We start from the raw sequence: 16583 nt of genomic DNA on the forward strand, positions 1-16583 counted from the left end.
GTAAAGCAAGCAGTAACGAGAAGTCAAGCTAATACTACTGGGCAACTGAAAAAAGGGCACCGGTTAAGCTCCTGCCAATCGACTACTCTTGACCACACACAAACAAACAAACAAACCAAAAAAAACTACTACTCTTGACGAATTGCATGAACACCCTATCCCCTTACGAGGTTTGCCAAAAAAGAGAGACACTCCCAAAACTTGTGGGTGTAGTGGTGTACACGTGTGCACATTGACAACTATTCCACAGCATCTAGCTTAACTCTAGACCGAACTTTTCCCACGATGTATTTTCTGATTACCAGGACCGCTTTACGGGCCTCCTTGGTTCTATCCAAGAAGGAACACTTACAGAACTCGCGGTCAGAACACCGGAGACCACCACCGGCGGTGTCCAGTGTAAGGCACTCCAGTGATGATGTGGTTTCGAGAATATGGCACGTCAGCTCAACCAAGCTCTTTGAAGGGTAGAACCGAGATATCTTCACTTCCTTGAGCTTGTCATGGCGGCATCCTAGCATCTTCCTTAGATGTGAGGGATCTTCAGAAAGCAACTCATTGGTGTGTTCTAGCTGTGTCTGAACCTGAAGATACAAACAATAGTTTAAATACTTGAATAGATGGTTCAACCATAGAGACTTGTTATATCTGCATGATGAGTGCATTCAAAAATATTGGCAGGGTGAAGAGTGACTTACATTCAGTATGAATGTCTCGAAGGAGGGAGCCGCACCAAGAAAAGAAACTAGAGAAAAATAGTCGTAGTCACCATGAACATGAATACTAATACTCAGGTACTTCAGGTGGAGGAACTTGCTAGGCGCCAATGCCATTCTTGTATTTACCACCTGCATAAATATGCCATATGTTAATTAATATTCCAAGGTATCACTATTGTTCTATGCATAAGAGTGCTACTGAATAATCACAGAACGTTCCCTACTTCCCTTCCAAGAAAATGATCACAAAGAGTTTTAGAATATACCTCACGGGGTGAATATATGCTAAAAGTTTCAAGATTCGGCGCAATGGATGGAAGCTCTTCGAGTGCATAACAGAGGGGGCGGCAATCGAACATCTCTAGGTTCTTCAGTCGCAATGATTCTCCAAGTGAGACATCTACTTGGCCAAATGTAATAAAGCAAAACCTATAAATATTTGGAGCTTCAATCTTTATATCTGCAGTTTGGGGCAAATTAATACATGCAGGTTGCTGAGCCGCTGCAGCTGGAAAGGTATCTTCAAGCAAGTTATATCGAAGCATCTCGAGAGTTCCAATCGCTCCAAAGCAACACAGCTGGAAAAACGTACCCTAACTCGTCCCCTGAAATTCCCACACACTCAAGATGCAATACCGTCAGGCATGTCAATCTCAAGCAACCAAGACTGACTGTAGGATGGAAGGAACAGTCAGTAAGTTGAAGATACCAGATCGAGCTCCCATTCCCATTAAACAAAACATGGCAAGGGAAGCTGACTGCCTCCCTCTCAGGCATCACAAGGGTAAGTTTTTCAATGCCAGGTTTAACCACTATCTCAAGCCACCTAGAGGATTGGGGTTGTAGCAACAGGATAAATCAAGCTCGAATGTCTTCACGCCAATGCCTGAGTGTTTTTTTCAAAATGTAATCAACTCTGTAGGTGAAATCCATGCCATCCGGCAACACTATTGTTTGAATATTAAAGGTAAGGTTGGTATAGCATTTCCAAGAACTTCGAAAGGCATGAGATATGCAGGCAGCACGGGCAGCGTCTCGTAGCGTCATTAGGGAATGAATATGACATCAAATGTCCTGGGTCCACAAGAATGGAAGACAAGTTAAAACATTAGAATTGTAAAATAAAATGTCTTCCTCATTGGTGTGAAGGGAGGGGGAGCCACTAGAAGCATAGTACTACCTCTGTCTCAAATACGTAAGTGTGATAGTGTCAAAAGACGTCTTACATTTTGAGACAGAGGGAGTAACATTCTCGTAAACTGAGCAGTGGATAGATAAGTTTCTCTTTCCCGAGTGCTACAAGTTAACAATAGTGGTTGATATGCACTCGTGTAAATCAAAATGCATGGAAGTGTTAGAAGAATTGTGTAGAGATAGGAAAGTTGTTTAATTTGTATCTCTTTCTATCTCTTCTTCTGTTTTATCTCTCTCAACCTCCTGTAACAGTCACGATCGATCTCCTCTCGATCGTTCTTGTAAGCCACGGCATACAGCATATATATACAACCGCGGCCCGAGCAAAGGGTTCAACGCTTCCATAAACCTTTTACATGGTAACAGAGCTTCTTCCTCGATAGATTGGATAGAGATCGCATCTAGCTACCAGGTGACCGCAGCCATGTCCACCACCACCGCATCCATGACGCCCAGCACCATGGGTGCGCTCACCACCTCCTTCTCCTCCACGTTTGCGTCATCATCCACCTCCAACTCCACCACCTCCTTCCTCGGATCGCCGCCGCAAGAGAAGCTGACGAGGGGCAACTTCTTGCTCTGGAAGGCCATCGTCCTACCACAGATCAAGGGCGCGCAGATGGAACATCATCTCGACGCGAAGAGCCCGGCATCGCCGGCCACCCTCACCATCACCAAGGACGGCAAAGAAGAACAGGTGCTGAACTTTGCGAGATCCCTCTGGTTTGCACAACAACAACAGCTCCAAGGCTACTTGATGGGCTCCCTCTCCCGCGACATCCTTGCACAAGTCGCCACGCTACAGACGCCGGCTGAAGTCTGGCGCACCATCCACGACATGTTCGCCGCCCAGAGCCAAGCCCAAGCTATCAATACCCGCATCGAGCTTACGAATCTTCAAAAAGGTAACATGACTATGGCCGAATATCTTGGAAAGATTAAGAGCCTCACAGATGAAGTTGCCTGCACTGCTGCCGCGCTCTTCGATCCGGAGATCGTGTCCAAGATCTTGGCCGGGCTGGACATGGACTACAATCCAGTCGTCTCGGCCCTTGCAGCTCGGGTGGAGCCGATCACCGTCCAGGAGCTATATAGCCAGCTCCTGAGCTTCGACGCCCGCCTCAGCCTCCTTCATGGCGCCAGCTTCTGTCAATCCTCCGCCAATGCCGTCTCGCGTGGCCGCGGCCGTGGGCGTGGTCACCACGCGCAACGCGGCAGTGGGCGTGGGCGTGGCAACTCCCAGGACAACGGATACAACAACAACTACAGCAACGCCGGAGGCGGCAACTACAACAATTCTGGCAACAGATCAGGGGGTGGTGGCTTCAACAACAACACTAGCCGCCGCTCCTCCTCTTCCTCTCATGGTCGCCCTCGCTGCCAACTCTGCAAGAAGGCCGGCCATGAGGTTATGGATTGCTGGCACCGCTTTGATGAGGACTACGTTCTCGATGCTAAACATGTTGTTGCAGCCATGCGTGAGCAAGGAGGAGATGGCGTGTGGTATGTTGATTCCGGCGCCACGGACCATGTCACAAGTGAGCTAGAGCAGCTGTAGCGACCAGACCTCAAACAGTCTGATCTCTGTGCTCCGTGTCATCCCTGGATCAGTAATGCTGACACCACACTGTACTCGGAGGATTTATAGCAGAGTAGCAATCACACACTTATTACATCGAGTGTCTCATAAGAGAACTTATTACAATAAATATGGCTTAAGGCCATCTAATAACGATAACAGCGGAAGGCTTGGAAGATAAGTGAGTCTATCAACTCCAACGGCATCACTGAGTATAGAACCACGACCTAAAAACTCCTTAATCGTCGTCTGAAAAGTCTGCAACATTAACATTGCAGCCCGAAACGGGTCAGCACATGGAATATGCTGGCAAGGTAACACATAGAGAGTAATGGAATGAAACAGCTATACTATATGCATATTTGGCTGGTGGAAAGCTCTATGGTTACGGTTTTGCGTAAAGCCAATTTTTCCCTACTTCAAAGGAATAAATTTATTTAACTATCATGGTAGTTGTTAAACATTGAGAATGGTTGACAGCATTCTCAATCCCAATTAAGCATCATCATTAAACATAACCCAACAAAATTAATTTAAAGTAACATGTTGAGATTCACATGATAATCCAGGTACTAGATACTCAAGATGTCCATAACCGAGGACACGGCTAATCATGATTAGTTTATTACACTCTGCAGAGGTTTGCGCACTTTTCCCCACAAGACTCGATCGCCTCCGTTTGGTTTCTCGCACTACATGGTGTTTGAGAAGACGGATGACCGAGACATAGTCTTTCAGAAGCGCTAGCACCTTACGATCGGGTAGACCGTACCACCTACATCCCCTACATCTGCTAGTCTGCCACTGTAAGAGTTCGCATGACTTAGTCAACTATGCTAGAGCCCATAATAGCTTGTGGCTGCACACGGAAGTTTCTAGTATGAATAGTCTCATGATCCCTTTGAGCCTGGGTGGCGGTCCAAAAGAAAACAGGCAAGTCCTGGAATACCCAGGTGCCTCAATCCACCAAGATGTGTGTTTAAGTTGCCACCTTAGATAAACCATTAATTAACAAAACTCACATCTGTCATGGATATCACTCACCCAATCTACGTCTACTAGCATAGCATAGCATAATAAGCAAACGTAGAAGTAACTCCCAAAGGTTTGATAATAAACAGGTAATAGGTACTACCTCAACTACTTCCCATCCCACAATTTAATTAGATCCTAATCATGCAATGTTTGAGGATTGATCTAATGCAATAAAACTGGGTAGTAGGAAAGGTATGATCAAAGTGTTACTTGCCTTGCTAATGATCCGGGAAACCTAGCGATTCGAAGTAACAAGCGGCGCACTCCGGGTATTCTATCACAAACAAAGAAACAAGCATACAATAAGTACTCATCTAATGCACGGGTAAAACTTAAGAACTCTGGTTGGCAAAAAGAATCAAATCGAACGAAGCAACGGAAGTCAAACGGCGAAAGAAAATAACTTCGTTCTACTAATCTGGATCTAGGGCAAATTTTACAGTAGCAAAATCTTGTTTAAGTTGGTTAAACGGATAGAGGGTTTCAAGACGAAACTTCAGGCGCTTGAATCGTCTGATTCCGATAAACGAGAGAAAAGTTATACTAAAACGAAAATCGGATCAGGAATCGCGATCAGAAAAATCGCGGATTTAATCCGAGAAAAAGAAAAAAACGACGAACGCTCGCTAAATTAAATAAACCGGAAAACCGATCTATTTAAAAAAACCGAAACTAAAAAACCAACGGAAAAACCGAACGGTTTTTTGAAAAAAATAAAAAAAATGGCCCAGATTTCGAGGCGGCGGCGGACCTCGGGCGGCGGCGAGGCGGCGCGGTGGCGGCGGGGCGGCGGCGGGGCGGCGCGGCGGCGGCGAGGCGGCGCGGCGGCAGGGCGGCGGCGGCGGGGGCGGCGGCGGGGCGGCGCTAGGGTTCGGCTGGGGCTGGGGCTGGACCTCTCCCCGGCTTATAAAGGCTAGCCGAGCCGGAGTCCTAGTCGGACACGGCCCGTAGGTCGGTTCGATATTTTTTTTAAAATAATTACGCGTAGAAGAAAAATAAAAAGAAATACTAAACGGACTCCAAAAATTCCGAAATAAATTTTCACGGGCTTCTAAAATCAAGCCGCACAAGGTGAACATTTATTTGGGACCTAAATGCACATTTTTCCTAAATTCAAATAAAACACCGAAAAACTCCGAAATAAAATCTTATTTGATTTTATTATTAAATCCTCAATATTTCTTTATTTTGGGAAAGTCATTTTATTCCCTCTCTCATATTTTTGTAATAGAAATAACTGATGATAAAATAAATAAAATCAAATGATCCTATTCTCAAAATTTGAGAAAACTCAAATATAAAAATAACGAAATCCCCAACTCTCTTCGTGGGTCATTGAGTTGCGTAGAATTTCTAGGATCAACCAAAATGCAAAATAAAATATGGTATGCATTGATGATCTAATGTATAACATTCCAAATTGAAAATTTGGGATGTTACAAACCTACCCCCCTTAAGATGAATCTCGCCCTCGAGATTCGGGTTGGCTAGAAAATAGGTGAGGGTGGTCTTTGAGCATATCTTCCTCTCGTTCCCAGGTGGCTTCATCCTCTATGTGGTGGCTCCACTGAACCTTGCAAAACTTGATAACCTTGCTGCGGGTAACTCGGCTGGCAAACTCGAGGATCTTAACTGGTTTCTCCTCGTAGGTCAAATCGTTATCCAACTGAATAGTTTCCAACGGCACTGTGTCTCTCAAAGGTATGTCAGCCATCTCCGCGTGGCACTTCTTTAACTGAGAAACGTGGAACACATCATGAACTCCTGACAATCCTTCGGGCAATTCCAACTTGTAGGCCACTTCTCCCATACGCTCCAAAACTCGACACGGTCCTACAGATCGTGGCGCTAACTTCCATTTAATTGCAAAATGCTTTGTTCCCCGAAGTGGAGATACTCGAAGATAAGCTCTATCTCCGACTTCGTAAACTGTCTCCTTGCGTTTAGAATCTGCATAACTTTTCTGTCTGGACTGGGCTACCTTGAGCCTATCGCGAATCAACTTCACCTTCTGTTCAGACTCTTTAATCAAGTCAGGTCCAAACAACTGGCGGTCTCCAACTTCGTCCCACGATAACGGTGTCCTGCACCTCCTTTCGTACAAAGCTTCGAAAGGGGCCATCTTTAAACTGGTTTGGTAACTGTTGTTGTAAGAGAACTCTGCATATGGCAAATTATCGTCCCAACTAGATCTATAATCTAGTGCACAAGCTCTCAGCATATCCTCCAAAATCTGATTGACTCTCTTGGTCTGTCCATCTGTCTATGGATGAAAAGCTGTACTGAATTCTAGCCTGGTACCCAAAGTTTCATGCAACTGCTTCCAGAACTTTGAGGTAAACTGGGTTCCTCTATCTGATACGATACTCCTTGGAACTCCATGCAAACATACGATCCTGGTCATGTATATCTTTGCCAACTTAGCACTGGTGTAAGTGGTCTTTACTGGGATGAAATGAGCTACTTTCGTCAATCGATCAACTACAACCCAAATCGAGTCATAGTCTGAACGAGTCCTGGATAATCCCGTGATAAAATCCATGCCTAGCTTATCCCACTTCCATTCGGGTATCGGCAATGGTTGTAACAATCCTGCTGGCTTCCGATGCTCTGCCTTTACTCTCTGACATACATCACAAACTGCTACATGTCGTGGTTCTAACTCTGACAGTGACGTAGGGGGGTATGTATGGAGAGGCTAGATCTCAGCTATTGGGAAGTTGTAAACACACCACGATGTACGAGTTCAAGCCCTTCGCGGAGGAAGTAACAGCCCTACGTCTCGGTGCCCGGAGGCGGTCGACTAGATTACTGGCGTGTGAATAACAGGGGTGCGAACCCTTCATACTGAGGAGGGGGGTGGCTTATATAGAGTTCGTCGGCCCCCTCCTGCCCTCAGTAATGCAGGGTTTAAGGTACATTTAAGGTTGGGCGTTACTGGTAACGCCCTTAAATAAAGTGCTATAATGACCATAAAGACTACTTAATAGCCGACCGTTTGCCTGCGGAGTGACTTTAGGTCTCCTGGCGGTCGAGTGGTTGGCTTCATGGTCGAGTGATAGCTTCTTGGTCGAGTGTCTTGAACCCGTCGAGTGGGATACCTTCAAGTCGATTGAAAGGTGACTTCTTCTAGGGATGTCCTAGGGTAGGGCTTTTTGGACAGGTCCGTGCCCCTACCCTAGGTACATGGCTTCATCATTAGCCCCCGAATGGATCGAGGTTAGAGTGGGGAAAGAGTTGGAGATCTTTCCGACTGGTTCTTTGGGCTACGTGAGCGCCTCGTTTTGGGTCAATCGTCACGGATGACGTTGCCAACCTTTTTCAGTCGCCTTGATCCATTCCAGGCCTTTCGTCGAGTGAATTTCTTTATTTGTGACATACCGAGCGTCGGCGCGGGCGGGGTCTTCCGTTTTGACAAGTTGTTCTGCAGCCCGCGGATGTCGTGGGATTTTGGATTTTGGGAAGCGTGCGGGACAGGAGCGGCCGCAGTAATCGGAAGCGATAAAGCGGAAGCTCCTCGATCCCCGCGTCGCCTTTTTCGCCACGTACTGCGCGCGCGTCCGCTGCGGGATTTGACTGGATAGTTTGGGCCTACCAGTCAGACACTCGGGAGCGGCCCCTTATAAATCGCCGCCTCGGGGTTTCCAAGTAGTGCGCTCTCTTCTCCTCCTTTCTTCTTCCTCTCTCCCTTCGCAAATCCTTCCGCCACCTCCGTTCTCGCCCCAGTGCAGCAGGCCCGTGCAAGACTTCGCCGGTGACAATGACGAAGGGCAAGACCTCCGCTCTAGAGCGCGTGAAGAAGGCGGCGGCGCAGGGGAAGGGGAAAAGATCTGCTCGGGGCGGATCCTCCTCAAGGTCCGCTCTGCCCAAGGGCTGGATCCAGGGCGATTGGATGCCGTCAGTGATCCGGCAAGAGGATCTCGACGACATGGTCGAGGGGGGAGTCATTCCCCACGAGGCTGCGCGTCTTCCGGGGAGAGAGATCGAACCTCAACCCCGCGATGGTGAGTGCGTGCTCCTAGCCACCCACATCGACCGAGGGTTTTCTCTGCCGCCCCATCCTTTTTTCCAGAGCTTCTTGAACTTCTTCGGAGCACAGCTCCACCACTTTACTCCCAACTCCATTGTATACCTTGCCGCTTTCATTTCCATGTGTGAGGCTTTCTTGGGTTGCCGCCCCCATTGGGGACTTTTCAAGCACATCTTTACCTGCCGTTCTCAATCGGTCAAGAAGGCCAAGTCGAGTGACGAGAGGACACAGGTGATCCAGTTGTGCGGGGGCTTGGCGATCTAGACGAGGGGGAAGAGCTGTTTTCCATCCATTACTTTCCCGGAGTCGGTCCGTGGCTAGCAGGCGACCTGGTTCTACTGTCAGGACCAGGCGACCCCAGGACAGTCGACTGGTCTCCCCCCTTTCTCACTCGACCAAGCTGAAAAACCTGCTTCTCTGAAAGTGACGCCGGAGGAAAGGGCCCAAGTCAAAGTGCTGGCCGGTCGAGTGGTTGAGCTTGTCCGTGAGGGCGTGACGGGCATGGATTTGCTGGACGTCTTCCTCCGGAGGCGCATCCAACCGCTCCAGGCTCGTGACCATCCGATGTGGCTGTACTCGGGTCTTGACAACACCACTCGGATCCACCCGGAGAAGGTCACTGATGAGATGCTGGAGGGGTGGCTGTCGAGCATCACAGGAAACAAGGACAACCCCCGAGGAGCCAGGAGGGTAATTCCACTCGACAACTCGTACGACGTGGACCAGGTATGTCTCTATGCTCCCGACTGAGATCTTGTTTTTCTTCATTGGTCTTCTTTGAGTTGGTCGATTGACCTTTGTCTTGTCTGTTGTTTTTCAGGCGACTACTGAGATGTACTCGACGCCCAATGGGGCACAGGGGCCAATTGAGGAAGGGGAGGCGAGCGGAGGTGAGAGCGGGGACGATCAAGGGGAGTGGGAGTCCGACGGTGAAGGAGAGGGAGGCGACGACGTCGACTCCAGCGAAGAGGAGGAGGAGGAGGTTGAACCCCCCCACCCGGAGGGGCGATCCAAGCTCACGCACGATCCAGCGAGGGAGCGTGGTAGTGCGACTGCTCCTGTTGGGCAGTCGTCGAAACGCCCTCAGACCTCTTCTCCTACGCCGACTGGAAAGGCTCCCAAGCACCTGCGCGCAGCGCCGTCCAAGCCGCCCAAGGCTCTGCCCAAGATGAAGATGGCTGTCCCCACCATTTCTGGGTAATAATAAAACTTGCTTTCCTTTGTCGACCGTGGACGTATCCTTGGTCGATTCACTGAGCCAACTGACTGACTTTCGAGATTTGCAGCGGTGCTACTTCTGAGGTCTCCGCCAAGGACGACGACCAAGAGATGGAGGATGCTGTTACCTCCAACCCTAGTATGATTACTGACGTTCCGCTTTGAGTCGACTGAACATTTATTGCAACTTTGGTCGATTGAATGTTTTCCTTGCAGCTCCTCCTCATGTTGTCGACCTCCCAGATGACGACAACAATGAAGCGCTGAGAATGAGGAGGAACAAGAGGTCGGCGGCTGACAAGACCCCCCAACCTGCTCCGGCGTCTGAGGCCATGGCTCGGGATGGTGGTGACACCACTCGGGCTTCTGTGACTTTCGCCATTCCTCTAACGAGCGTGCGGCCTTCGGCGTCGACTGCGGATCCACCTTCGCTTTTTGCTGCGTACCCCGTCCCTGAGGACCAAGCGGCTGCTGCAAAGGAGGCTATACGCCAGGCGGGGATCATGATGGAGCAAGTGAAGATGGCTCGGGAGGCCAGCCAAGCAGCCTATGACGCGAGTTCGGCTCTTCAGAGCAACATCCAGGTCAGTTGACTCGACACTTGGTCTGTTATGATATGCTGTTTGAAGAGTCTCTTTTCCGAAGATCTTTTGTATCTGTATCTGTACACCCACTGGGTGTGTCTGCCAATTCTTGGACGAGTGGGGGCACGCTAAGTGCACCCACTGGGTGTAGTCCCCGAGACTACACTGGACTGCTGGCAGTCGACTGTAGTCTTTATATTGAGTTGTTGTAGCTGTGTTTCTTCATTCGGTCTGGTCGGGCCATGTCGAATGGAACGGTATCCGGTCGACTGCGGGCAGTCGACTTCTTTTTTTTTGGTCGAACCAGTGGGGGCACGCTGAGTGCACCCACTGGGTGTAGTCCTCGAGACTACTGTCGAATGTTTTTGATTCGGCTGTGGTCTTAGAAACGTCGTCATTGTCTCTTAGTTACTCGGAAGCAACTTATCTTGGACGTCTGTCGACTGATTTTTCTTTTACAGAAATCCTGCGAACTTGTAGCTCGCTATACTGAGTTGGAGAAGCAGAAGATTCAACTGAACCTTGATCTGGAGCTGGCCAGAACAGAGCTGCAGAAGGTCAGAGACGGCGCCGCAGGTAAGACGACTTTGTCGACTGGTTAGTTTTTAGGCTTGAGTACCCTTCTTCTATTTCCGAGTCAATCATCACTTCTTTTCAGAAAAATTGAGCGAAGCTCTGGCGAAGAGGGATCAGGACTTGGCTGCTGCCCGTAAGGAGGCTGATGACAAGACCGCTCTGGCCGAACAGAAGCTGGCGTCGGTCGGCCAATTGGAAGAAGAGAATGCCAAGCTGAAGACCGCTCTGAATGAAGCCAACCGGGAGTGTACACGTTGGAAGAAGGAGAACCTCACCCTGAGCGAGGAGATGGAAGGCATCGCTCGCAGGAGGGACGACCTGGAGAGCTACTTGAGGAGCCTCGCCAAGAAGTTGTACATCAAGCTTGAAGGTGCACACTCAGTTCCGACTGGGTTTTTTTGTGTCGACTCAGTCTATGAAAATTGATTTATCCTTGGATCATGTATGCAGAGATTTGCCAGAACTTTGAAGAGGAGACTGGGTGTATCGAAACAGGTTTGGATCCAATCAACTCCCCCGTGAAGGATGAAGCTGCCATGAATCTGCTCCGACTGGAATCTCGCATTGACGGCGTCGTGGACTACTTGGCTCGACTGAAGGTTGCCATGTCACGGATCAACCGGCACTTTGGCCAGAGGCTACGCTCGAAAACGAACTCGAGTCTCTGATGACTCGACTTAACGGAATCCCTGACCGAGTGCAGGAGTGGAAGAAGTCTTCTGCTCGGTGTGGCGCTGATGTGGCTCTGTCTCTGGTCCGCGTCCATTGCAAGGAGGCGCGAGAAGAGAAGCTGGCCGCCATCCAAGTTGCCAATACCAGGAAGCACAACTTTCAAGATTTCATGGAGACTTTCATCGCTGCTGCCACCCGTATTGCAGACGGGGTCGACTTGGACGAGGTCGTCGCCCCTTCCAGTCCTCCACCTGAGGAGTGAAAAACTTTTAAGCTCCACTTTAAATTTGCCTCGGAATGCCGAGTGGATTTTGTAACCGTTAAACTCCGTCGAGCTGAGGGCTCGATTACTTTGGCCTGAGGTCTGGGACCTTTAGGTCTTATCTGAATTGGATTTATCGTTGAATATCTTCATGGATGATCCGTCGAGTGGAACTCGATCTTCACTCAAAATAACTTTTGTATTTGTGGTGCGGCTCTGAAGGAGAAGGTAGCAGTCGATTTGCACCTCGTCGTCCTTGCGGATTGGGTTGTGTCTTGTACTTAGGCGAGCACTGGGCTACAGCTAAGCCTTCGAGTGAGAGGTTTGCTCTCCACTCGGTAGGATTTTTAAACACTTAGGCGAGCGTTGGGCCGTAGCTAAGCCCCCGAGTGGGAGGTTTGCTCTCCACTCGGTAGGATTTTTAAACACTTAGGCGAGCGCTAGGCTGCAGCTAAGCCCCCGAGTTGGAGGTTTGCTCTCCACTCGGTAGGATTTTTAAACACTTAGGCGAGCGCTGGGCTGCAGCTAAGCCCCCGAGTGGGAGGTTTGCTCTCCACTCGGTAGGATTTTTAAACACTTAGGCGAGCGCTGGGCTGTAGCTAAGCCCCCGAGTGGGAGGTTTGCTCTCCACTTGGTAGGATTTTTAAACACTTAGGCGAGCACTGGGCTGCAGCTAAGCCTCCGAGTGGGAGGTTTGCTCTCCACTCCGTAGGATTTTTACACACTTAGGCGAGCGCTGGGCTGCAGCTAAGCCCCCGAGTGGGAGGTTTGCTCTCCACTCGGTAGGATTTTTTGAACACTTAGGCGAGCGCCTGACTGCAGCTAAGCCTCTAAGTGAGAGGACTTAGGCGAGTACTGGACTATAGCTAAGCCCCCGAGCAGGAGGATTGCTCTCCACTCGGTAGGATTTTTTCAAACTTAGGCGAGTGCCTGACTGCAACTAAGTCTCTAAGTGAGAGAACTTAGGCGAGTACTGGACTGCAGCTAAGCCCCCGAGTGGGGAGGATTGCTCTCCACTCGGTAGGATTTTTTCAAACTTAGGCGAGTTCCTGACTGCAGCTAAGTCTCTAAGTGGGAGAACTTAGGCGAGTATTGGACCGTAGCTAAGCCCCCGAGTGGGAGGATTGCTCTCCACTTGGTAGGATTTTTAAACACTTAGGCGAGCGCTGGGCTGCAGCTAAGCCCCCGAGTGGGAGGTTTGCTCTCCACTCGGTAGGATTTTAAACACTTAGGCAAGCACTGGGCTGCAGCTAAGCCCCCGAGTGGGAGTCTGGCTCTCCACTCGGTAGGATTTTTCGAACTTAGGCGAAACGGATTCGCAGCTAAGTCACCCACTGAGGGATTTCGCACGCAAACAAAAGTGACAGCAATTATTGGAACACTCTTGTCTTTGATAAAAATGAACTGCGGGAAATTTTTTCTTATTACATCTCGTCCAAGGGAGAACTCAAGTGTAAAAGGGGCGGAGTAGTTCCGCATTCCAAGCTCGTGGCTCATCGATCTGGTGATCAACATTGTAGAGGTGATATGCTCCATTGTGGAGGACTCTGGTGGCGATGAAGGGGCCTTCCCAAGTAGGAGCAAGTTTGTGTGGTTTCTGTTGATCCACTCGGAGGACCAAATCTCCTTCCTGGAAGGCTCGGCTCTTCACATTTTTGGCATGGAATCGACGCAAGTCTTGCTGATAGATGGTCGATCTGATCATAGCCATTTCCCTCTCCTCCTCTAGGAGGTCGACTGCGTCTTGCCGGGCTTGCTCTGCTTCGTCTTCGTTATAAAGCTCGACTCTGGGGGCGCTGTGAAGAAGATCACTTGGCAGAACTGCTTCGGCTCCATAAACCAGAAAAAATGGAGTTCTTCTAGTCGACCGGTTCGGGGTGGTCCTCAATCCCCACAGAACCGACGGAAGCTTGTCGACCCAAGCACCTGCCGCATGCTTGAGATCACGCATCAGTCGAGGCTTTAGTCCTTTGAGAATCAGACCATTTGCTCTTTCAGCTTGTCCATTCGATTGGGGATGGGCGACCGATGCGTAGTCGACTCGAGTGCCTTGAGAGGCGCAAAAAGCTCTGAACTTGTCCGAATCGAAGTTTGACCCATTGTCAGTGATGATGCTATGCGGGACTCCATATCTGAATGTTAGCCCTCTGACGAAACTGATAGCAGTGCAAGCATCAAGATTCTTGATAGGCTTAGCTTCAATCCATTTGGTAAACTTGTCGACTGCCACAAGCACATGAGTGAAACCACTTCTGCCTGTTCTCAGTGGGCCAACCATGTCTAGTCCCCAGACAGCAAAGGGCCAGACGAGTGGAATGGTCTTCAGGGCTAATGCAGGCTTGTGTGACATGTTGGAGTAGAACTGGCACCCTCCACACTTGTCGACTATTTCTTTTGCCATCTCATTTGCTCTAGGCCAGTAAAATCCCGCTCGGTATGCTTTAGCCACAATGGTCCGAGAGGACGCATGGTGACCACAGGTCCCCGAGTGGATATCATCGAGGATTATCTGACCCTCTTCTGGTGTTATGCACTTCTGACCGATTCCAGTCGCGCTTTCTCTATACAACTGTCCCTTTATGACTGTGAAGGCCTTGGATCGGCGGACGATCTGTCGAGCCTCTTGCTCGTCCTCCAGGAGTTCTTTCCTTAGGATATACGCGATGTACGGTATCGTCCAGTCGGGAGTGATTGCCAAGACTTCCATGATTAGGTCGACCACAGCAGGAACTTCGACTTCAGTCGGATCTGTGGCACTTTTCGGTTGTGGGGCTTCTTCTGTGAAAGGATCCTCCTGGACTGACGGCGAGCGGATGTGCTCCAAAAACACATTGCTGGGAATGGCTTCTCTCTTGGAGCCTATCTTTGCCAGATCATCTGCTGCTTGATTTTTCAGTCGGGGGATGTGATGAAGCTCTAACCCCTCGAATTTCTTTTCTAGCTTTCTTACTGCGTTGCAGTAGCCAGTCATAGCTGGGCTTCTGACGTCCCACTCCTTCATCACCTGATTAACCACCAAATCTGAGTCGCCGTAGACCATGAGGCGCCGGACGCCGAGTGAAATGGCCATGCGCAACCCATATAAGAGTGCTTCATATTCTGCTTCATTATTGGAGGAATCGAAGTGGATCTGGAGAACATATCTGAGCTTATCTCCTCGGGGGGAGACCAATACTACCCCAGCGCCGGAACCATTCAGCATCTTAGATCCATCGAAGAACATGGTCCAGTGCTCTGAGTGAACTTGAGTCGGAAGCTGCTGTTCAATCCACTCGGCGACGAAATCTGCAATTGCTTGGGACTTGATAGCCTTCTTTGTTTCAAACTTGATATCTAGGGGGAGGAGTTCAATCGCCCACTTAGCCACTCGACCAGTTGCATCTCTGTTGTGCAAGATCTCTGACAGTGGAGCGTCGCTGACAACTGTAATGGAATGGTCAGAGAAGTAATGTGCAACCTTCTTCGTGGTCATATAAATCCCATATACAAGCTTCTGGTAGTGAGGATATCTTTGTTTTGAAGGGGTCAAAACTTCAGACACATAATAAACTAGGCACTGAACTCTGAAGGCCTTTCCTTCTTCTTCCCGCTCGACCGTAAGTACTGTACTGACAACTTGTCCTGTGGCCGCAATGTAAAGCAGCAGAGGCTCTTTGCTGATTGGGGCAGCAAGCACCGGCTGGGTGGAGAGCAGAGCTTTGAGCTCTGCAAACGCTGCGTCAGCTTCTGGAGTCCACTCGAACTTGTCAGACTTCTTCATCAGTCGGTAAAGAGGTAACGCCTTTTCACCGAGACGAGAAATGAATCGACTTAGAGCGGCCAAGCAACCTGTAAGCTTTTGGACATCGTGCACACGCACAGGGCGCTTCATCCGGAGTATGGTGCCAACTTTCTCGGGATTGGCGTCGATTCCTCGTTCGGAAACGAGAAAACCGAGTAACTTTCCACCTAGAACTCCGAATGTGCACTTTGATGGATTGAGCTTGATATCGTATCCCCTGAGGTTAGCAAAGGTTTCGGCAAGGTCAGTCAGTAGGTCGGAAACTTTCCGTGACTTAACCACAATATCATCCATGTATGTTTCTACGTTCCGACTGATCTGAGTGAGTAAACACTTCTGAATCATCCTCATGAACGTGGCTCCAGCATTCTTGAGGACGAAGGGCATGGTGACATAGCAGAAGCACCCAAATGGGGTGATGAAAGCCGTTTTGATCTCGTCGGGTCCATACAGACGGATCTGATGGTACCCTGAATAAGCATCTAGAAAAGACAAACGCTCACACCCCGCGGTCGAGTCCACTATCTGGTCGATGCGAGGGAGAGGGAAATGATCTTTCGGGCAGGCCCGATTGATGTGTTTAAAGTCAATGCACATGCGAAGTGACTTGTCCTTTTTGGGGACCATGACAACATTGGCGAGCCACTCGGAGTGGTAAATCTCTCGGATGAACTCCGCTGCTAAGAGCCGAGCCACCTCCTCGCCAATAGCTTTCCTCTTCTGGACGGCGGACCGTCGAAGATGTTCTTTCACAGGCTTGAACTTCGGGTCGACTCGTAAACGGTGCTCAGCCAGCCCCCTGGGAACTCCAGGCATGTCAGAAGGCTTCCATGCGAAGACGTCCCAGTTCTCACGGAGGAACTGGATGAGCGCTTCTTCCTATTTGGAGTCGAGCGTCGTTGAGATGTGAGTCGGGGCAGCATCGGGGTCGGT

General features: G+C 49.6%; 1 pseudogene; it reads right to left on the reverse strand.

Moving 5' to 3' along the window:
* Positions 1-239: 239 nt before the first annotated feature.
* Positions 240-2375, reverse strand: LOC147972162 (uncharacterized; annotated as a pseudogene).
* Between the last annotated feature and the right edge of the window lie 14208 nt (positions 2376-16583).

This window comes from Triticum urartu, chromosome 5A, assembly GCF_056163025.1.
Source record: "Triticum urartu cultivar PI428250 chromosome 5A, HENAU_Tu73, whole genome shotgun sequence".
Taxonomy (NCBI): Eukaryota; Viridiplantae; Streptophyta; class Magnoliopsida; order Poales; family Poaceae; genus Triticum; species Triticum urartu.